Consider the following 24,359-nt stretch of genomic DNA (forward strand, 5'->3'; position numbering starts at 1 on the left):
TGCAGACAATGAGGGAAAGTGTAGGAGGGGAGATGTCAGTGGGAGGGGGAACAGGGTGATGGAGAGGAGAGGGGAAGGGCATTGGGGGCTGGAGGAGGAGGTGCTGGGAGAAGGCTTGAAAGAAGGGGTGGGCATGAGAGAGGTTGGGATGGAGCAAGTCATGTGTGAGGGCACAGAGGGGCAGGAGGTGATGGGGAAGAGTGTGCTGAGGGGGTGGGTATCAGGGAAAGAGAGGGCAAAGGGGGCAGGGGCAGTAAGGGAAGGGGGAGGCACCAGGAGGGTGCAGGGCTAAGGGAAGGTGCAGGTGCGAGGGGATTCTGGGGTGAGGAGGAGGGGAGAGCTGGCCACTGGAAGCAGCACTGGACGGGGGAATCGGGGCAGGCTGGGGAGATTGGGGGGCCAGTGTTCCCCATTCTTAAGTATAACCTACATACTTTGTTCCTTGATGTCTACATTTACATTTAGCCATATTAAAATACACATTGTTTGCTTGTGGTCAGTTTACCCAGTAACCCAGACCTCTCTGAATCAGTGATTCTTCATTATTTATCACACTCCAATTTCTGTATCATCTGCAAACTTTTATCAGTGATGTTTTTATGTTTTTTTCTAAATCACTGATGAATATTGTAAAAAGCACAGAACCAAGAACTTATTTAGAAGCAAAGAAATAAAGACAACCTGGAGAATTACAGATAGTCATCTTAACTTCAGTACTTGGAAAGATAATGGAGCAAATAATTAAGCAATCAATTTGCTAACACAAAGAAGATACTAATGTGATAAGTAACAGCATGGATTTGTCAAGAACAAATCATGTCAAAAAAATCTATAACTTTCTTTGATAAGATAACAAGCCTTGTGGAAAAGGAGAAGCAGTACATGTGTAGACTTTAGTATGGTTTTTAATACTGTCTCATATGACCTTCTTAGTAAAAAATATAGGGAAATACAATCTAGATGGAGTTAATATAATGTGGATGCATAACTTGTCAGAAAACCATTCCTAAGAAGTAGTTATCAGTGGTTCACAGTCAAGCTGGAAGGTCATATCGAGTGAGGCAGAGGTTAAATCAGTTCTGGTTCCAGTTCTGTTCAGTATTTTCATCAATGATTTAGATAATGGCATATAGAGAGTATACTTATAAAGTTTGCGGAGGATACCAATGAAAGGGTTGCAACTGTTTTGGAGGTTAAGATTAAAATTTCAAATGATCAGTATAAACTGGAGAAATGGTTTGAAGAAAATAGCAAGAAATGTAATAAGGCCAAAGGCAAAAGTACTCCACTGAGGAAAGAAAGATCAATTACAGGCAGTCCCCGGGTTACGTACAAGATAGGGACTGTAGGTTTGTTCTTAAGTTGAATTTGTATGTAAGTCGGAACTGGCGTCCAGATTCAGCCACTGTTGAAACTGACCAGCGGCTGACTACAGGAAGCCCGAGGCAGAGCTGCTCTGAAACTGACCAGCAGCGGCTGAATCAGGACGCCTGGGGCAGAGCAACTTGGGTGCTGCCGGGTTGGTCCAGTAGCGCCGAGGAGCCCCCCCCAGCAGACCAGGGAGACGCGAAGCGGCTTTTCTCGCCACGGAGGATGCGGGCGGCGGGACCGCCCACATGCACTGCGATCTCGCCGCCTGCGTCCTCCGCAGCTTCGCCACTCCGCGTCTCCCTGGTCTGCTGGGGGGAAGCGCCCCCCGCGCCGCTAGAGGCGGCAACAGTGGGGGAGGTACCCTGCACTAGCTGCGCCCCTCTGTTTGTATCTAGGGGTCCCTCCCTCCCCCGTTCATATCTAGGGGTCTCCCCCCGTTCGCATCTAGGGGTGCGACTTAAGTCGGATCCACGTAACCCGGGGACTGCCTGTACACGCATACAAAATAGAAATGATTGTCTAGGAAGGAGTTCTGCAGAAAGGGATCATAATGGATCACAAGCTAAATATGTCAAACGATGACACTGTAGAAAAAAAGGCAAACATCATTCTGGCATGTATTAGCTGCAGTGTTGTAAGCAAGAAATAAGCAGTAATTCTTCTGCACTATTCTGTGTTGATTAGGTCTCAAGTGTAGTATTTTGTCCAGTTCTGGGCACCACATTTCAGAAAAGAAGTGGACGAATTGGAAAAAGTCTACAGAATTGCAGCCAAAATGATAAGAAGTCTAGAAAACATGACCTATGGGATAATTGAAAAAAACTGGGTTCATTTAGTCTGGAGAAGATTGAAAGGGGATATGGTAATAGTTTTCAAGTACCTAAAAGGTTGTTACAAGAAAGAGGGAGAAAATTATTCTCCTTAATTTCTGAGGGCAGGACAAGAAGCAATAGGCTTAAATTGCAGCAAGGGAGGTTTAGGTTGGACATTAGGAAAAGATTCGTGTCGGTGTAGTTCAGCACTGGAATAAATTGCCTAGGGAGGTTGTGGAATCTCCAACAGAGAACCTCATGAGGCTAGGATACTGTAGTTCTGTGTAAGAGAGTCTTTGTTTCTTCCCAACTTTGTGAGAAAAATTACTTCACTGCCTGCATCTTCCGTTGAAGTACTTTATTCTCTACTTGTGACACATCAAACACACACACACACACACACACACACACACACACACACACACACACGTTAAACAAACAATACTACTCTCATATTTACATTCAAAATACAAAAACTTGGACGTGAAGTTGTAGAAAACGTCACATGATAAAGATAAGGAATCCATGCTATTTCAAGTTCATCAGCTCCTACTGATTTTGGGTCTATTTCATGTTCAGTGGGATTGAAGATATAAACATATAATCAATATATGTCCACCTATGAACACAGGTTATCACGTCCTAATGAAATAAATCTATGCCTAATGGAAATTAATATGTAGATACTAAATAATTCAACCTATTGCCATGCCTTGAAAGTTAGGCTTGCCAAATTAGGTTGGCTATATTCCTGGAGATTTCATCACGTGATAGTCTGTAATTACAGACTAATCTTTTATTCTTGGAGACTTCTGGCCAAACCTGGAAGACTGGCAACCCTACTGGAACTAGGTATTATACCCATTGGACTGATGGAAAAACCAAGGCACAGAGGAGATAAATGCCTTGCCCAAGATCACACATGAAGTCTGTGGCGGAGCATGGACTAGATCCCAGATATCCCGATTCCCCAGTGCTATGTTTTAAACATCAAGACCTTCTCTCCTTATCTGGGAACACATCATATTATTGCTTTTCAGTAATGTATTTAATTCAGGGTTCCCTTTAACTTTGAAATAAGGCAAAAAAAGAGATGTTTAATTAGTAACCCCCCCAAAAAAGTTCTAACTCTGAGAAGTGCTGAGCACCTAAACTCAATGACAATGAGGAATCCCGTGGCACCTTAGGATACGTCTACACTGCAGGCTTCTTTCACAAGAAGCCTTTTGCGCAACCTCAAAGAACATTGCAAAAGTGATGTGCTTTTGTGCAAGAGAGAGTCCACACTGTATGGACGCTCTTGGGCAAGAAAGCTCTGATGGCCATTCTGTGCTTTTTCCCATAGGGGTTTCTTGCACAAGAAACCCCTCTGGAGCATCCACACTTGCCTTTTTGTGCAATAGCTGTAGCACAAAAAGGAGTTATGCCTCGTAGAAGGAGGTTAACCTACACCAGCAAAAGCTCTCTGTTCTGCCACTTTATGGCCATTTTTATGCAAAAACCTTGCAGTGTAGATGTAGCCTTAGAAACTAACAGATTTATTGGGGCATGAGCTTTCATCGGTAAAACCCACTTCATCCTATGACTTCTGTAAACTCCACTCCAATTCATCAGCTGAAGTGGGTTTTACCCATGAAAGCTTATGCCCTGTTAGTCTCTAAGGGTACGTCTACACTACAGCGCTAGTTCGAACTAACTTAGTTCGAATTAGTTAATTCGAACTAAGCTAGTTCGAACTAACGCATCTAGAACTAAAAACTAGTTCGAACTAGCGTTTTGCTAGTTCGAACTAGTAAGTCCACATTGAGTGGACTCTGAACAGGGCTTAATGATGGCCGGAAGCAGTGCCGGCAGGGCATAAAAGGAGGACTTAGAGCATGGAGATACTGTCTCAGGCTAGCCGAGGGCTGCGCTTAAAGGGTCCCGACCCCCACCCCGGACACACAGTTCTAAGGGGTGCCCCGCTTGCAAAGAAGTTCTGGCTTGGAGTGCCCTGAGTGCCCACACTGGGCACATCACACCACTCGGCCATCAGCCCGGCTGCACTTGCCGCAGGCTGCCATCTGGGGAGAGGGAGTAATTGGGGGGCTGCAGGAGAGCTTCCACCCCCAGAAGCCCGCAGAGCCAGCCCAGTCCTCCCCATCGGGGGCTCGTACCCCATTCCTCCCTCACCTCCTTCCACTTGCCCTTCCCTAGCCCCCCTTCTTCTTGATGTACAAAATAAAGATAACGTTTCTTCCAACATTGACTCTGTCTTTATTGAAAAAAACTGGGGGAGACTGGGAAAAGGAGGTGGGAGAGGGGAAGAGAAAGGCTGGGAGAGGGGAGGGCAACTAACATGATCAGGGGTTGGGAACAGGTCCCAGATGAAGAGAGGCTACAGAGACTGGGACTGTTCAGCTTAGAAAAGAGGAGACGGAGGGGGGACAGGATAGAGGTCTGTAAAAGCAGGGGTTGGGTGGAGAGGGTGCATTCAGAAAAGTTCTTCCTGAGTTCCCATCAAGAAGGACTAGAGGACACCAAAGGAAAGGAATGGGTAGCAGGCTTGAAACTAGTAAGAGAAAGTTGTTCTTGACAAAGCAAATAGTTAACCTGTGGAACTCCTTGCTGCAGGAGGCTGTGAAGGCTAGAACTAGAACAGAGTTTAAAGGGAAGTGAGATCAAGTCATGGAGGTTGGGTCCATGGAGTCCTATTAGCCAGAGGGTAGGAGTGGTGTCCCTGCCCAAAGTTTGTGGAAGGCTGGAGAGGGATGGCACGAGACAAATGGCTTGGTCATTGTCTTCGGTCCATCCCCTCCAGGGTCCCTAGGGTTGGCCGCTGTGGGCAGACAGGCTACTGGGCTAGATGGACCTTTGGTCTGACCCAGGACGGCCATTGTAAGCTCAGGGCTCAGTGTCGGGGGTCTCAGTGGACCCCCTTGATTTTCATGCACACCTGGTCCTGGGTGGCCAGGCTGGCAGCTCTCCTGCCCTAGACGGCCACTTTCCTGTGCCTAGTGCGGAGATCGTGGACGAGGTCTACGATGTCCGCACTAGCCCAGGAAGGTGCCCGCCTCTTGCGGTCCCGGGCAAGCTCCCGGGAGCCGCCAGCCTGGTCCCGGCAAGAGGGGGTGGGCTGGGGGGCATCGGGTGGGTGGCTCTGTGCCGTGCCAGGTGCAGGGTCTGCTAGCTGGGTGCTGGCAGGCTTGCACCTGGCACGGGCACCGTAGCCAGCCCGTGCCCCTTTAAGGGGTCCGGGGCCGGGAGGGGGGCATAGAGTTTCCCTGGTGTTGGCCAGAGTGGCCACCAGGGAAACCTGGGGAGGGCTAGCCTCCCACTAGTTCGAACTAAAGGGCTACACAGCCCTTAGTTCGAACTAGCTAGTTCGAACTAGGCGTTAGTCCTCGTAAAATGAGGTTTACCTAGTTCGAACTAAGCGCTCCGCTAGTTCGATTCAAATTCGAACTAGCGGAGCGCTAGTGTAGCGCATAGGAAAGTTAGTTCGAACTAACGTCCGTTAGTTCGAACTAACTTTCTAGTGTAGACATACCCTAAGGTGCCACAGTACTCCTCACTGGTTTCACAGAGAGATAGCTGTGTTAGGCTATGTCTACACTGTTGGGTTTGTGAAAAAAAGAAAAAAAAATATGCAATTTGAAAATCGCAATTTGCGTGCCTTTTTTCCAGTTCCTTTTACAGAAGAGGCTTTTCTGACATTTGGCCTATCCACACGGGGCCAAATGTGGGAAAAATCTCTTCTTTTGGAAGAGCCCTTATTCCTCATAAAATGAGGAATGTATGGCTTCCAAAAGAGCACATCTGCGCTTTCCAGAAAATTTTTTGGAAGAGCTGACATGTTCCCTGGATCTCCGGTATCCCGGAAAAATCTCCGTAGTTTAGACATAACCTAAGTCTACTTCAGCAAAACCAACAAGGAGTCTGGAGGCACTTTAAAAAATAAAAAATACCCTAATAAATCTGTTAGTCTTTAAAGTTCCACCAGACTTCTTGTTGTTTAAACTCAATGGCTACGTCTAGACTGGCATGATTTTCCGGAAATGCTTTTAACGGAAAAGTTTTCCATTAAAAGCATTTTCGGAAAAGAGCGTCTAGATTGTCACGGATGCTTTTCCGCAAAAGCACTTTTTGCGGGAAAGTGTCCGTGGTCAATCTAGACGCGCTTTTGCACAAAAAAGCCCTGATCGCCATTTTCGCGATCGGGGCTTTTTTGCGGAAAACAAATCTCAGCTGCCTACACTGGACTTTTTGCGCAAAAGTTTTGAGCAAAAGGGGCTTTTGCCCGAACGGGAGCAGCATAGTATTTCTGCAAGAAGCACTGATTTCTTACAGTAGGAAGTCAGTGCTTTTGCGGAAATTCAAGCAGCCAGTGTAGACAGCTGGCAAGTTTTACCAGAAAAGCGGCTGAGTCTAGACACAGCCAATGAGTTGCAGGTATTCAACACCTCATAGGATTAGGCCTTCCACTTGTGGATTAGCAGGCCCTGGTAGAGCTCTTAGCTGGAATGCAGGGCCGGACTGAGGCATGGGTGAGCCGGGCAGCTGCCCAGGGCGCCAACCAATGGGGCGCGTGGCGTCCCTTACAGCTGCCATCAGGTACCACGTGCCTGGCTCCTGCAGCGCTGGTCCTGCGGCGCCCTTACCCCTATGGCCGCGGGACCCTGCATGGCCCGGCGCGCACACCAGCAGCACTGGCCGGGCCGGGCAGCACATGTGTTGTGCGCCCCAGGGGCGGGCCCCGGGGTGCGCGCCATTGGCCGTGGCTAGCCCACGCATACGCTGTGCGCCCTGGGGGCGGGCCTGCGCCAAAAGGGCTCGGGCCGGCCTTGCTGGAATGTACAGGTCTAAATATGAACTCCTTTGGCCCAACAGCTTTGCTGCATCACAGTGACAGCACTGAGTAATAAAATAGCTGAGGCTTCATAGGTATGCTGTGCTTGTGCTTTGGTAGCAGTGAGGGTACGATCAAGACTACTTCTGTTGGCCTGGTTATGAATTGAGGTTCTGATCCTCTAAACTGATCTTCACAAGTAATGATCCCCAGGACAGAAGGATCCCATAATCCCAGCTATGCCATCAATGGAAAGAATGGTTTCAAAATGTAAACCATTTTCCAGTTTTACTTAGAGCACTAAGAATAAAAAAGCGTTAGTCAGTTCTATCCTACCCAGCCCTCAGTATTAACATCTGATGTTCCATACCAAATGGCAACAGTAGGGCTTGATTCACAGCTACCTTGCACATTGGTAGTCATTTACAACTAAACAAAGTGGTGCTAGGATAGCATTTACACTCACTTTGTACGGATGTAAATGACTACACAAGATTCAAGTGTAACACCAACAGGCAGAACCAAATCCGGCCTACGGAGGAAGCAGGGAGCCCCAGACTTAGAAACGCAGCTGCGTCTGAGACCTGCATGCCACTCAGAAATGCAGCTTCCGGGTCCCATTTCTGTTTCACAACTGTAGGGGAGAGAGGAAAAGCTTCTGCCTCCCTCTTGCACCCATACATCCTCCCAGATCTGACATCCCAATCTCCTGCCCAAGATCACAATCCCCTCCTACCCTAGGTCACATCCCAGTTCTGTGCCCTAAGTCACAACTGCTTCCTGCACCCAAACTCCCTCCCAGACTCCATTGCCCCCCTCCCCCCTGGAACCCAATCCCTTACCCCAAGCTCCCTTCTGCACCCAATTTCCATTGCAGACCCCGCATCTTTTCCATTAATATCATGGAAGAATGCAGCCCTCAACCACTTTCCAAAATCGTTCATGATATTAATGGAGGAGATGTTTGGTATGTTGAATGAGGGAGGGGGGAGGAAGTTGGGGAAGGGAGACTCAGGTGCCAGAGGCAGGCTCTGGACAGGAGACTTACCAGCCAGCAGCCAAACCTGCCCACACAGCTAAGGCTTGCAGAGCTTAAAATGTTTCCCAGCCAGCCAGCCTGACTGCCCAGCCATGTGCTTGTGTGAATAACTGAGCTGAGGAGAGGGGTTTGGTTCTTCTTGGCTGCCTATTATTCAAACAGGCAACTCCCATTGTCCAGTTTCTGGGCAGAAACTGGCCAATGGGATTGTGCTGGATGCAGGGGCAGCTCCTGAAATTTTCCCCCCTCCCCACAGTTTTGAAACAGAAACAGGGCTTGGCAGCCACGTTTCTGAGCAGCGTGTAGGACTGCGGGGCAAGCAGGGAAGCCTGCCTGGGTTCCCTGCTACTTCCGTAGGCCAGATCCGGCCCACGGGCAGTATTTTACCCAGGCCTGCTATAGATCGACAGCACAGGATGTCTGCAACTTGAATTAACAGATAAGCTGGTATAATAGTAGTTACTCACTAAGAGTACTAGTCATCAGGGGGATATGAGATACAAACTATGATAATGGCTTTCAGAGCCATTTACTAGAAATTTAATGGCCTTTGATATACAGAAGGTCAGAATTAATGATCAATTAGCCTTCAGGCCTTAATTTAGACGACAAAGGAACACTGGATCTCAGGAACTGAGGATCTGGAGATGAGTGGGCATTATTGTTGTTAAAGACCCTTCTTCTCACATATCTCTCTCCCCCATTCCCTGAGCACCTCCTATACCCTGAATGCGGAGGAGGAGAAGCTAACATGCTCCTCTTCTGCGTTGCCTGGGCAACAGCAGGGGGAGGAGAGAGAAAAGGAGAGACTATGCCCATTCACAGTTTTAGTGTGGGTTCCACAACAATCCCTAACATCAGGGAGCAACGATTGCAAGGAGAGAGACTCAGAACTTGCAGCCCTGGGCAGCAGCATACTCACTACAGACGGCATCTTTGGGGAATGTAGCTGTTTCACACTAACCTCAGCAAGCTGTGATTTTCAGAGGCTAATCATCTCTGCCAAAAGGTAGGTGGATTCTCAGTGGACAACAAAAGGCATGCATCTGACCCTAGGGTGTCCCTCTAGCCAAATTTCAAAGTTGAAGGTTCTAGAAACCATTTTTACTAGAACTTTTAATGAAAAGTCAGTTAATGAAAAATGAATGTAAAGTTTTAGACCAAATAGTTGAAAGTTCATCAAAGCTGTAAAGGATTCAAAACATGGTCTTGTAATAGGAAAGCATTAGGCAACCTTGACAATCAACACAACTAATAACACTATCTTGAAGATATTACAGCCATCCCCTCCAAAAAGACAAAAGCTTAAGATACTAGTGTGTGGGAATCTCTGTGTTCAGTGAGCTCTAGGGGCTTGCTTAGGAAAAGGTTCATTATCCTTAAATGTAACATTCCCTTCAATCCACAGTTAAGAGTAATTTGCTGAAGTGGAGCTAGAGGTAACATGATAAAAACAGACAGTGTGCAAAGGATACAATCTCTCTCAGAAGTCCCAGGATAGCCCTAGAGACTGAGACACGAGAGTCTCTAGCTAATGTGGACATTCCTATCCTACAGGTGCCTCCCCAGACTAATAGTTGTCTAAATATTTGGATAATTGGTGTTACAAGGTCCTTCTTGAATACTTTTTGAAAGTATTACCACTGAGATTTGATCTTTAGGGAGGAATTTTGTTTCTGCCTCTAATTCTGCATACCCTGTTTCAAGTAAGAGTTCACAAGCTTGACTGTTACAGTAAAATGAAGTGGATGCTTTTACTCTGCATCACTGATGGTGTACTATCAGTTACATATTAACACAAACACCCCCAGTTGTGAAACCTTAGGGATGTTCTATACAAATATCCCTGATCCAAAATAACCCAACAGAATATGGAAAGTTGAGCTCTTTAATGGTACAAGCAGTCCTCAACTCACAAGCCAACCATAACCCCTGTACAGCACAAATCAGCCTTAACTCTGCACTTGTTCACACTTCTGCACACACTATTTTACTAGATTTTCCCCATTAGTAGTTGTGACTATCTGATGCAGCAGCAGGTGGTTTTGAGGGAGGCAGATTGGTAAGGATGTGTGCAATACAACTGTAAGCGAGTAGTTGAGTAGTCCACTCCCTTCCCACCCCCCCAACCGCCCACTGTCTCTATATCAGAGGCTGCCAGAGAGGGAAGCAGAAGCTGGTGCTGGAGGGAGCTGGCTTAAAAGTATGGTAAATTGCATGGTAAATTGCCTGCTGGTTGCAAAGAATGAGGATCTCACAAGACATCTCAATAGATTTCCACACAGTGCTGATACATGACATAGTAACAGGTAGGAGAGAGATATCACGGGCCAAATTTAAGCTACTACAGGTTGGACCTCCCTGATCCAGCACCCTCCGGACATGACCCATTGCAAATGAGGGAATTTGCCAGGTCAAGGGAGGTCCCGTCCCTTGCCACCAGCCTCCCAGGACATTTTCCCTCCCTCTGGTTGGCTCTGCTCCAGCCTTGCTGCTTACAGGGCTTTGGGTTGGCTCTGGCCTTTTTCTGCCAGCTGGCTGGGACCCTCTGGGGCTGCTGCAGCCAGCTGGCATTTCCCATGGATAGGGCTCTGCACCTGCCCCATGCTGGGTGAGGGCTTTGTGGCTGCCCCGCTATGCTGTACCCAGATGGGGGTCCCCAGGACAGAGCTCACCAGTCCCGATGGTGGGCATCCCTGCCGCTCGACTCCTGACTGACAAGCACTCCCGGGCACTGGAGCTCTCTGGTCCAGCAACATCCATAACACTGCCGGACCACGGATGTTGTCGGACCAATCAGTCCTGGATTTAGGAGGTTCAACCTGAACTAGGTAATAAATTAACATGAAGAATAGAACCTCTATTGTGCAGTCACTGAAATGCTTCCAGTTCCACATGCATGATCAAGAAGGTGGGCAGAATTGCAGGGTCTCAATGTGTGGAGAGACAATGGAGTAGGAAAGGCAGTTTTAGGGTTATTAAGAACTCTGTTCAGACTGGCCTGGTTCAGAATTTCATCTTTATAGCCTATGAGCCCAGGACCTTTCCCTTCTCCAGGGTAGGTGGACTGAGACTAGAACTATGTGCAGCTGACCCTCAAGGCACTTTAAAACATCAGCTCATCCTGCGATAGATCCCACTGCACAAACAAGGCTCTCTGCTAACATATTAAAAGCATTCCTATCTCACAAATTTACAGTCCAAAACAGGGGTCAGCAATGTGTCCATGGTAAAAATGTTGAGGTCCATAGTAATTAAAAAAAAAAATCAAATGGCAGAATGATATAAATCTCCTACCCTCCAGTATGGTAATTTTGTTAAGTGTTCATCATACAGCATGGTGGTGCAGACTCCTGGTCCAAAACACAAAAACAGACGAAACGTGGGTAACAGGTATATTATAAAAACAAATAATCATGGGGGTTGGCACAATTGTTAGTTACATATTCTGATCTATTATGCTTTGAGTTAAACAACTCAAACACCTTAGCATTGTGTTAGAACACAGAGATCAGAAAACTAAATAAGGAATGCTCTGGGTCTGTGTAAATGATGGAGTCTCTGTAACTTGAAGTCTTTACATCATGATGTGAGGAGGACTTTGGTAACAGTCAGAGATGAGGGTGTGGGTGAGATTCTGTGGCCTGATATATACAGAAGGTCAGACTAGATAATAATGATGGTCCTTTCTGGACTTACAGTCTATGAACCTGGGATATTCTAACAAATTAAATGTTATTTTGTGTCTTCCTCAAGAACCAATCTCTAACCTCTCTACAGGATATATTCTATGCATTCTGACATTTGCAAAACAGATAATGTAACATAGGTTAATATACACATTTTTGTATGACTGAACTAGGGATGTTAGATATCGGGTAATTAAATAGTCATGTAACCGCATGAAATCTTAGCAGTTACATGATTATTCAATAGTTCCCAGGGGCTGGCAGCCAGTTATCTCCCAGCCCCAATTCCAGGGAGCCCACTTCCATCTCATGTGGGGTGTCAGGGGGAGCCAGTCCACGAGGGGAGTGGTCTAAAAACCAGCATTCCTCATGGACTGGCTGCCACCCTCCGCTGCTGCCTCTGATGCAGAGGCAGCAGCGAAGGGTAGCAGTAGCCCCTGTCCATGGAGGGTTCGAGTTCCCCGCAGACCAGTGGTTGCTGCCACGAAGAAGCCTTGCTAGAGACAGAGTCTGCTCAGCTGCAGCCTCCCCTTCTGCTGCTAGCTGTTAAGTGGATACAAAGGCAGCAAGGGTGGGGGAGGAAATGCATGTAGTCGACAAGATTATCCAATAAGCCTAGACTTATCGGTTAATCGTATAGTCATCTTCAGATTGACATCCCTAGACTGAACAATTAAAAACTTGATTAGGTAGCATTATAACTGATTACCATTTATATTATTATGCAATTATAAAAATAATGACTTCAAATGTGGGACAATTAATGTGCTGAAGAGCTATGAAAGAAAAGTAAAAGGCAAAAACAACTTACATTGCAATGACTGACCTTGCTTAAAAAAAGTGAGACGTAAAAAATTCAACTGAACCATTTGAAAACAAAACAACAAACACCTTTCATAAAGTCTCATCAGTTTTTTTTATGGAAAACAAGAATGGAATACTGCTCTACTGCCACTGTAATGTTTTTAGAAAAACAAATTCAATAGGAAGCAGTCACATATTTTCTTCCACAAATTAAAACCAAAATCTATTTCTTCATGCATCTAATTTTGTTAGCATATAATCAGCTTTGAGGTTATGCCTGAAATCTCAGTGAGTTGTTCCAAGAGAAAGAAAATGGTAGCCTACTTGAAAGAGAGGCAGCACATTGGCATGAGTAAGTGGCTGGGTGCCTTAATGAACCTTAAACGTTCTATCAGTTTTCTCACCTGCAAAATAGTAATTATTACAGTACCTACCCTACAAAGCCACTATAAATTAGTATAATGTCTGTTATGGAAGATGTTCACTATTATATAAATGTTCACTATTATATAAATTATTACTAAAACATTACATTTTAAAAGTGAAACCTTTAATTTCATTAGTATATAGTCCCTGAGATGGACAATTCAGATGTGTATTTATCTAAGTGAGCTACAAATATCACTTTCCTTAAATGAGCCAACTCTTTCTTGCCAAGATTACTAATCTGGAATGTTGACCCTTTTGCTATCCTAACTAAGGTGCCAGTTTTTTACTATGCCCCATTCTATTTAGAGTAGAGCAATGAGCTTATTAAGAAAATCTATGGGTTTACTTTAAAACTGGCTTTACTGTATAACAATACTGAATTGCCCTAGGTCCATCAGGGAAAGAGGAAAGGAAGTATACCACCAACTGTGAAATAATTAGGCTTATGAAGATGCACAGGCATAATTCAAATACATGCGCACACAAAAATTTTCAAGCACTTCACTGTATTTCTTTGCTGAAGGACTATGTGTAACAAAGCTTCAGAAAACATTTCAAGAGTCTGCATAACTGACTTAAAGTCACAAGGATATTTTGTAACACTGATGTCTTTACAAATATTGTTGTTGAAATGGACTCATATTTATTCCATTTTAACTATCATTCAGTGCAACAGGAGAAAATTGTTTTTTCTGTCTCCTTCAAATATTTTTTGATATTTCAGTTTGTGCCACTATATCTTTTACTCCTTTTCTGATTTTGTATCATTCCTCTTCACTTCACATTATCACCTCACCATTTTTTTAAGTTAAAAGTAACCCAGCTTTTCCATTCTTATGCAGAGACTTCAGCTGTAAAATTGGCTTCCAACTTGACAGAAGAGTTGTGGGCAATGGTTAATCATCCTTGTCAGAGATGACTTATCCCTGGGCCTCTCTTGGACACCAATGCTTTGCTTTTGGCAGACTGCACTGAACAACAGGTATTATAAAATTTAATTCCCATGACAGCATTATTTAAGAGGGTCTATGCATGACGCAAATTACAGAAGCTGATCATTCTGCTATATCGGGGTGGGGAACATTTTTTGGGTTGGAGGCCACTGACTCACAGAAAAATCAGTCGGGGCCACACAAGTGAAAAAATACACCCCAAAATACCCTGATATGGCCCCTGACTGAGAACAGAAAGACACTCCGCACATTCCCCTCATGCCAGAGCCTGGGGGTATGCAGGCTAGTAGTTTTTGTGTGCTCCAGCCCTGTGGTAGGGTAGCAGGAGGGTCTCCTCATTACTGGGGGGAAGCTCTGAGCCTCGGGGGCTGGATCCGGGCAAGCCAGGGGCCGCATCAAGTCCCCAGGCCTGAGGTTCCCCACCCCTGTGCTATATTAACAACATACTTTATTTTTTTCAGGAATGTACAAATCTTTTTAGAGAAGTGCTCCTAATCAGCCAGATTCTGGAATATGCTCTGACTCTTTCATACCACCAGCCTAATATAGGAGGACTATAGCACAGTTGAAAACAACCCAAAGATGTTCCCAATAAAAACCTTTTCCCTGGGCAAGCATGAAACTGCTGCAATGGCTCTATGCTACCTCCCCAGTCAGCTCTCCGTATAGGGGGTTTTCTAGGGAGGGATGAGGCATAGCTAGAATGCTCTCTGGCTGTTCTTACTTAGAAATAATATCCCTTAGGGAGTCATACAAGATGGCACAATGTAGAACATGCTTCGATTTCTCTCTGTTGCATCATGGACCTACTTCCTACTCCAATTTTATGCTGAGTGCAGAAATGGAGTAATGAAGAATCTGGTCTCTCACCCTGCCTCTTTGCAAGACCATACAGAGCATACATGCAATTTGCCCATTAAGTACTGTATACAGCAGCTGAAGGCCAGAGTCCTCCGGGGGAAAAGGGGAATTCTGTCTTCAACTTGCCCATTCACATGGATATAGACTGGATGAGCTGGTGTTGGATCAAATCCCAAAATGGGATCTATTCCAGTCCATTTTCCTAGTCATCATCATGATTTTCAAGGCAAATACCAGATGGACAAAGATCAGCCTCCTAGTTTAATGTTCTATCTCCTTCACTGGAAATCACATCACTGAAGTTTTTAGCAACCAGCTGATCAATGGCTAACTCCTTGGTAAACATGCTTTGTAATTTGCTTCCATCCTAATAATATGTATGTACCAGAAGAGCTGCCAAAACACACACAGCACCAATGGAGACAATTACTGGGTTCAGCCACAAATACAGTATCTTAAAAATATAGGTCTGCCAGGGGCCTCAAGAGGTCATCTAGTTCATTCCACGGGGCTTAGACAGGCTTACGCAAACCTACACTGTATCTGACAGGCGTTTGTCTAAACTGTTCTTAAATACCTCCAAGAATAGGGTTTCCACAGCCTCCCTTTATAGCATGTTCCAGTGCTTAACCATCCTTAAAGTTAGATTTTTTTCATAATAGCCAACATATATCTTCTTTGCTATAAACTAAACTGACTATTTCTTGCTCTACCATTGGTAGATATGGAAAAAATTGGTAACGGATCTTTATAATAACCTTATTTAAAGAACTGTGTCTCAATTCAACCATCTATTTTCTAAATGTACAATGGCCAGTTCTTTCCACCTTTTCTTTTGTGTCATGTTTTCTAAACCTCTTATAATTTTTGTTGATCTCCTCTGGAGTCGCTCCAAATTGTTCACATCTTTCTAAACGTGTGGTGCCCAAATTGGTCATTTTGGATCTTGTCCTGCCAGTTAATATGGAATAGCTGGTGATGACCACAAAAACTAAATATGTCAATCCTCCACTCTAAGTCTTCTTGTGCACATTTCACTGCCACGTCATAAAGTTGGTATAACTATGGTTCACCACTTTCTTGGTGAGCTATTACAGATATGTAACACCGCTCCATGCTCTCCTTCCCTCCATCACTACAGATGATGGAGGGAAGGAGAGCATGGACAAAGACAGAAGTAATGGTCTTATTTCAGGATCCAGAACCTGTTAACCTTGGGAACAGATACTATCTCTTTGACAATTTGTGGAATTTGTCTGTGGAGATGGTGAATTCTGTCGGTGTTTATGAACTCTGTAGATCTATTTACCAGACTGCAGCCTCTCTTTTGGATGTGTGGTTCTTTATCTTCTTTCTTGTCCCGTTACCATGTTGGTCCAAAATTGGAAAAGTGAATGGCAAAGGAATAACAAAATAGGATTACTTACTTAAGTGCCTGACCACTGAAAGGTAATTGGTCTAGACAAAAGACAGGCTCTCAACCTAGAGAATTGCTCTGGCAGGGGAGCTCACCTAGCAACAAAGTCAGCTGGTAGGATTCTGTGGTCACCTGTTCAGGTGAGTTACCCAACTGAGGGCCTGCAAAGTTACAAAGGGCAGAAGCTGCTCCATTTACCCTCCCTCTTCAACCATTTTTCACCAGTTTAAGGTGAGAGAAGCTGTTGCAATAGCCAGATGAGAGTCGTTATTAATGGCTCACAGTCATGCTGGAAGGGCATAACAAGTGGGGCAAAATCACGGCTGAAATGTCAGCCAATGTCCCGCGGAAGATCTACTCTGCCTCAAGCAGCTCAGTCACAAGCAAGAGTGGCTCATCCAACAGTACTGGATTCATGCTGAGGCCCCAGATGGAACAGATGGGACATGAATAACCTAATTTTTTTAGCAGGCTAAAATCAGTTTCCATGCAGAAGCCTAACAAGTTTTCCTCCAATTCCATTATAAAACAATTTCCCCTAGAATATCCCTCTCCCCAAATCCCAACCGCATGTAACTGCAGCATCTGCATGGCCTCACGGTACTGTAAGGATAGTGTGAGGGTGGCAGTATAGACATGCGAAGTTTTGGTCACGTCTCCATGAAGATGAGCCAGGACCTGAGTAAAACATTGTAGTGCTGACATGCCCTTTAAGATGTATGCAGTTCCTGCTGGCCACTTTAGAACGTACTAATCCCAATATTATGCTGCATGCTTTATTTGATGGTGACGTTGCCACTTCAAAGAGTTGCTGCTACCATGGACGCTCAGTTCTGTGCCAGAACCAAAAGCCTTTGAAAGTCATGTGTCCTCACTGCACAGTCAGAGTAAATTAAATTAGGTTTTGGTTTCAAATGCTGGCTTCTTAGGGATGTTAGCATGTAATTAAGTAGTCGTGTAACTGAACAAAATTTTAGCAGTTACACGACTATTCAATAGACCATGGGGGCGGGGCCAACAGCCAGTGCGCTGTCACCCCCACTCCTAGGGAGCCCGCTGCCTCCCCACGCTGCTCTCTCTCAATCAGAGGCAGCAGCGCGGGGCGACGGGCAGGAGCCGGTCTGCAAAGGGAGCTAATTTTAAAAGACAGCTCACCACACAGACCAGCTGCCTCTGATACACAGGCAGCAGTGCAGGATGGCAGGAGCCTCTGTCTGTGGGGGTCCGAGCTCCCCGCAGACAAGAGGCTGCTCCGCCTCCCACAGAGCAACTCTGTCCACGGCATGCCTGGGCCTGCCAGACAGAGGGAGGTCCAGCAGCAGCCCCTGTCTGTGGGAAGCACCAACCACCTGCAGAGAGGGGCTGCTCAGAGGCTGCTTCGTGGCAGCCTCCCCCACTCTCGCTCCCCGTGCTGCCTCTATCAGAGACGGCAGTGCCCGGGGGTGGTGGCACCACAGAGTTAGCGCTGAGAGGAGCCAGCTTTTAAGCTGGCTCTCCCCAGCACTGGCTCCTGCCTCCCCTGCAGGGGACAGGCAGGTCCATGGAGCCGGCACAAAAAAAAAGAGAGCCATAAGCTGGCTCCCTGTGCATATTGGCTCCAGCCTGCCCCCCTCACCCTCCGTGCTGCTGCTTATCAGAGGCAGCAGTCGGGGATTGTGGAGAGTAGGCAGATGCGGTGCTTGCGGGGAGCTTGCTTAAAGCCAGAGGCAACAAGGAGGGGGCGTGCATGTAGTTGATAAGATTAACCGATAAGCCATGGCTTATGGGTAAGTTGTGTAGTGGACTACATGTTGACGTCCCTGCTGGTTACCCTGATATAGCACAGACAGCACGTGCAAGGGCTTCGCACTGCCCACAAAGAACTGGGCTACTATGGTAATTAATGTATTTTATAGAGAAGTTGAGGCAATAGAACAGTCTGGGTTCAAAGTGCTTCAGAAAGTGCCAAATCACAGTAGAGAGACCTAAAAGGCACAAAAATAACTTGACAAATTCACTGTGAATGGAAATACTTTGTAATTTGAAGAGGAACGTAGTCCAGGACATCGCTGCTAGAACAAAACTCCAGCCATATGTGCTCAGTGAACTCACTAGAAGAGTACTGCAGCACAGCCAGTCCACACAAAGCCATCTCTTTATTCCTTTGCAAGCACATTCCCTGTCCTTCCACATAAAGAGCTCTTGAGTCTGTCCAATAGTGTTGTGGTTACTACCACATTAATTGGTACTGCAGTTCTACATTCTGCTAATCAAGAAAGCATTTGTTTTCTATTTTACTGGAGGAAATGGACAGTGGATGTCACCCTAGCCTAACCCACACAGACACAATTTTGAGGACACAGAATGGAGGTTGTGACTGGGCAATGTCTCCAACCTCATTCATGGGACAAAGACTAGGATAGAAGCAGTAGGACCACCATTCTCACAGCACTTACTGGGCACTGTGCTAGCTAGCAATGAGTGCGGCCATCAAAGAAATCCCAGGATAATTCTTTCAACCTTTCACATAAATAAAATGCAAACTAACGCTTAAGTCCTAAATCATTAACAGACACCCGTGTATACTCAAGTTACAAAAGGAGGCAAGGTCTGACTGTCAGAGAATCCAGAAAAGCAGAGTTACAGCTGTCTGTTTACAAACTGTGGCACTTTGTGTTAAATATTTATATATTTGTTATAAACAGCTAATAATAATGCTGTAAACAATTTAACTTGTCTGACAATTACAAAGTACTACACATTAAGCTTGTGTTTCCCCCTGACTCTTCACAGAGCAACTACCTCCAGATCTGCCACATCATCCCCACTTCAGCATCAGGAGACTGGTTCTAGTAGAGACCTACTGGAAAACGTGAACCAGAAAACAAATAAAATGAATTCTACTCTGTAAAGCAAATTATGAGCACTTGATAAAGTGAAAGCCACCAGAAAGCCACCACTTAAGGTCTCAACAGCTGACAACCTGCATAGTCCAGAAAACTGTCTTCAACAAGTACAAAACTGAGACACACAGTGACAGAGACTCAGAAAATTAAAGACACTTGTGAAAAAAGATAGTGGGTCCCTTGATATATACAACTCATGAAGCAAGTGCTCAAAGAATCTCAACCTTCAGAATCCCAGAGATAAATATTTTGCACAGCTAGGAAGAAACATAGGGAAAATAAAACCCATTCTTTGCTGGGCCTGGACACTGAGGATGATCTTCTATGTGTCAGTTAATAGTTATCAGAATCCATAAAAAATAAAAATGCATTTGCTATCCAGTTCTGTAATTGCCATTCTCAACTGAATCCAAAGATGAAGAGAATCCTAGCCACATCCCATAAAACTTTTAAAATAAAATACTTTATTATTTTTTCTTGATACAGTTCCTGTAACAGAAATACTGACTACAGTATGAAGGAGTTTTTTAAATATATAAACTTCTGCATCTATCTTGTCTCCATTTATGAGCAATGTAACACTGAACAACCCTCTTCTCTTTCAGTATATTTCTTCTACACAGATATGTCTGGAAACCTGCATGGATACAAAATTGGTATCCGCATCTGCAAAAAATAATCCACGGATATCCGCAGATAACTGCGAATATAAAACAGATATCCAAAGATTTGCAGAGCTCTATGTATATTCTACTCTGCCTTCTGTGTAGGAACTATACTATGAAAACTTTTCTATCTTCTTTCCTGCTTGACAAAACACACATCTTACATGCATCCCCTGACTTAATTACATATTATTCATTCAAACTGTGGGCAAATCATTCCTTCATTTCCTACTTCCTTACGGAATGATATTACTTTTTTGGGATGCTTCATTTATTGTTCTAGGATGTAGGTAAGTAAAGACAAAAATGTTCTTCTGTAAAGTACTATCTAATTTGAATTTTGCAGAGTCATTCAACTGTACTTTCTTGTTACAGATTAGTGGAAAGTAGAAATTATTTATATGTGAAGTTAATTGCTAGCTTTATATGTCAAAATAAGAAGAATAAATATGGATAATTTTTAAAACAAGAATTTTTCTTTTACCTGCTAGGACTGGAGCTCAGTTGTTTTTCTTCTCTAATAGTTCAGGATATCACAAACATACCAGGCCCTGTGTAATCTACGACAAAATGGATTCAAATGTGCAGAAAGCACACCTGATTTTTGCAGCATACAGGCAGTCCCAGAGTTACGCGGATCCGACTTATGTCGGATCCGCAGTTACGAACGGCAATTTTCTCGCCCCGGAGGACTGGAGCAGCGGGATGCCTGGTCCCGCCGCCCGCCTCCTCCGGGGCGAGAAAAGCTGCTCCCTGTCTCCCTGGTCTGCTGGGGGAGCCAGCAGACCAGGGAGACGGGGAGCAAAGCGGCGGAGGACCCGGGGCCGGACCGCGGCGCTGATCTGGAAGCGCCGCGGTCCGGCCCGGGTCCTCCACCGCTTTGCTCCGCGTCTCCCTGGTCTGCTGGGGGGGGGGGGGGGAACGCAGCTAGTGCCCCCCCCCCCCCCCAGCAGACCAGGGAGACTTGGAGCAAAGCCTGGGGCCTGTGGTAGAGCAGGTGAGGCGCTGCCGGTTGGTCCCGCAGCACCGCTCCTTGGCGCTACTGGACCAACCCGGCAGCACCCCAGCTGCTCTGCCCCAGGAGTCCCCAAGTCAGCCACTGCTGAAACTGACCAGCGGCTGACTACAGGAAGCCCGAGGCAGAGTTGCTCTGCCCTGGGCTTCCTGGAATCAGCTGCTGATCAGTTTCAGCAGCAGCTGACTTGGGGACGCCTGGGGTTCTTAAGTTGAATCTGTATGTAAGTCGGAACTGGTGTCCAGATTCAGCCGCTGTTGAAACTGATCAGTTTCAGCAGCGGCTGAATCTGGATGCCAGTTCCAACTTACATACAGATTCAACTTAAGAACAAACCTACAGTCCCTATCTTGTACGTAACCCAGGGACTGCCTGTACTGAAATTCTACCAAAGCTTTAATTAAAAATGAAATATAGCATTTTATTGAATTGAATAGGGAAAAAATAATATGAGCATGTTATTCCTTGTGTTGAGTATCTGAGGGGTAGCTGTGTTAGCCTGAATCTGCAAAAACGAGAAGTCCTGTCATGCATCTGATGAAGCGGGTCTTTGTCTATGAAAGCTTATGGTCCAATAAATCTGCTAGTCTATAAGGTGCCACAAGACTTCTCATTTTTCCTTGTGTCGGTTATTTTACATTTAATCTAATTTGAGGATTTTTAAAAAATATTTTACACTATGTCAATTTTTTTTTTAAAGTACGCCATGCATTTGTGCATTCACAATTTTTAAAATTAGGTTTCAGGGTTGGTACCTCCCTTTAAGGTGACTGGCAGCACTTTATTTCTCCAAGGCTATTGTTTTACACAGTTTGCAGACACGTCAACACTACATTGGTTCACGCTTGGAAGGTTATTTTCACTACCATAAGGACTAGAAATTACATTTTAAAATGAAAACTTAAGACTGTACAGCCAAATCCTATGGCAAGGAATGGATTCTACAATAAATTTTGAAAATAATTCTGTTCTCAAGTCACAAGGAAACTCTCTCAAAACACAGGGCTTTTTCTTCTCTGCAGGATAAATGAACAGCCCTAAACAGAGACCCTGAAAGTAAGAGCAAATGACTTCCAATATGTATTATTGGAGTTTGCAAATATATTTAGATAATGGATTTCAAAAATTAAAAATATTTTTGTATTTATTCATAAGGCGTTCACTTTACCTTTAAGAGCCCTACTCAAGACTGTGAACATTGTAAAGAAATGGTGGTCAGAAGTGGAGCTTTTCACAAATGACCTGGAACTCAGATCAGATTATTCCTGAAGTACTCAGGAGGTACATCCCAGAACATTAATTTGGAGATATTTGGCTAACCAGGACTGTGTATCTAACAGTGCATACAGCATTATTTTATTGTGAGATACGATTAAAAAGAAGCACGTGTATACTGTATGTATCCTAAGTTTCCTACAAAGTGATACTTTAATTTTATATCAAAAGAAACACTGCATAAATTCATTGATATCTAATCTGGTACAACTTAAGTCATTTTTTTAAGTAATGTAAACTTGGTTTCACCACAGCCATAGTATACAAGTGACTACTTCACTTCTAATGGCCAGATTTTGCCATTCTTACCATACCAAGTAATAAGTTACTCCATGAGAAGTCTCACTGAAATCCATGGGGCTATTTCTGGAGAAAGGTACTACTAAACATGAGTAATGTGATTAGAATCTAGCCCTCAAAAGTTTAGTATCAAGTATTTACATGTTGATTACAAATAATTTCAAGATTTTTCTCCCCCCTATATCATAAAAATAAAAGCCCACCTAAATGTATAACAGGTATGTTTGTGTGGGAAGGGCCTAAGAGAGAATGTGTCCTTAAGGAGATTTGTTTGTTTTTTTAAACACACTCAAAAGCAAACTGTATGTGAAGAAAAATCTTGTTCGCAAAGCTTAAATTACATTTAGTTGTTTAGAAGAGCAGGAACTATTTATTTAATTTTTCAAAGATAGTTTTCCTCTAGGCTGGCGCGATATGTAATCTATGCATGTATACTGAAATACTACATTTAAAATGTAGGCAGTAATTAGAAATATTGTGGACATAATACCAATATGTCATATCAGCAGAAGTCTTAATGACTCTTCATCTTTTTACCTTTAATATATTTGTTATTTAAAGAAACACATTGTTATGTTAACTCAGATGAGTTAGGCTTTTGAAAGTTATAGTTTAGAACGTAAGACAATCCAAAGCTAGTGCCAACTGCTTTATCCAGCACTGAATCAGGTATTTTCAGACATGAACCAAAGAAGAAAAAAAAGTTTAAGCAGACCATTGGAAGATGACATTATAAGTTTTGAGCTAGTGTCCTGTACTTCTCCTTGAAGCTAAAAATGGTAGGGCTATGAGCATCTATATAGTGATGCCCTTTTAAAAACAATTCACCTTGTTACTAGGACAATTATTCAAGATCTATTCTGATAATAGCACTATAGGCAACAAGAATTTATTTATAATGTGCCTTCTCTAAACACATACATATTTACTTTTCATCAACTCAGTCTTAATTATTCCACATCATTGGGTAAAAGTGCTTTGAGTAGTAATGCCTAATTAATATAACAGGCATTAGAGAAAAAATATGAGAAATTTTCACATCTTTACTTAAAGTAATTATAATTTTGTTGCTTGTTCCTTTAAAATTATATTACATCTTGTTTACATAGTAAATACTGCAGTACTATAAATGTTATTGAAGGCAGTTTAAATTCCTGTTGCTATCTATGGATTTCATCCTGAGAGGTACTGAGAAACCATCTGCACCCCCTGAACGCAATGGAAGTTGAAGAGACTTTGCATCTCACAGGATTAGAGTCTATATTTGCATATCTTTCTTGCAATGTTCTGGTGAAATTTACTATCGCCTCTTACATTCATGGTCTAACCACACAGTACAAACTCCTTATTCCACCTAAAATTGAATAGACTTCTGTCCCAAATGCCTCCTTTCCTTCTCATTGCCAAAAACATTTAACATAAATCGTCTCCATTGCTTTCTTCTGCTAGTTCTCAGCAAGAAAGTTGATATTGTTCAGCATAGTGAAAGCACTGCTTTAAAAGCCGCCTGCTCATTAAATTATTCTGCTGGATGTGTGTTCTCATTAAAAATGTATAAAGATCAGATAATTGCAGTAAGCATTATTAACCTTGCTTTTCCTGTTTTAGCTTCTACTTTTAAACCTAAAACAAAGACATGGAAATGGCAGGGAAAAATATTCAACTAAATGGCAATATCTAAAACTCTTTAGAAGCTTGCCTTAAAGAACACAAGAAATCAGTGTATTGAAAAATACCTACAGTCTTTTATACAAGCCACAGTGGAATGAAGTATCAGACTCACTGTAAAGCTGTTTCTAATCTTACAAATAGACAATCGTGGTTTTAGTTCAGATCTTATAATGGCAGCAATTGCTTAGAACAGACATTCCAATTCCATCTGAATCTTCAAACCTATCTATTGTAAACTTTATTGATTTTTATGTTTACCAATTGCCTTTATTAAACCTAGCAACCATTATCAGATGAAAGCACAGCTAAGAATCCAATTAGACCAACAGTATTTTTTTAAACATA

The 24,359-nt window shown here is 43.9% G+C and overlaps 1 protein-coding gene and 1 long non-coding RNA gene across 14 annotated transcripts in view; one reads left to right on the top strand and one right to left on the bottom strand.

The window, feature by feature from the left end:
• Positions 1-24,359, bottom strand: part of MBNL2 (muscleblind like splicing regulator 2) — a 161,340-nt gene that overhangs the window by 101,474 nt on the left and 35,507 nt on the right. The window lies entirely within an intron of this gene.
• LOC106731749 (uncharacterized) lies at positions 8,870-19,122 on the top strand. Of its 2 annotated transcripts, none has more exons than XR_001368031.3 (3): positions 8,870-9,059; positions 13,815-13,954; positions 18,976-19,122. It is a non-coding gene; the product is annotated as an uncharacterized LOC106731749 (long non-coding RNA). The 2 variants fall into 2 exon arrangements; XR_012900569.1 differs by lacking the exon at positions 8,870-9,059 and adding an exon at positions 10,809-11,108.

Source organism: Pelodiscus sinensis, chromosome 1 (genome assembly GCF_049634645.1).
Source record: "Pelodiscus sinensis isolate JC-2024 chromosome 1, ASM4963464v1, whole genome shotgun sequence".
Lineage (NCBI taxonomy): Eukaryota > Metazoa > Chordata > Testudines > Trionychidae > Pelodiscus > Pelodiscus sinensis.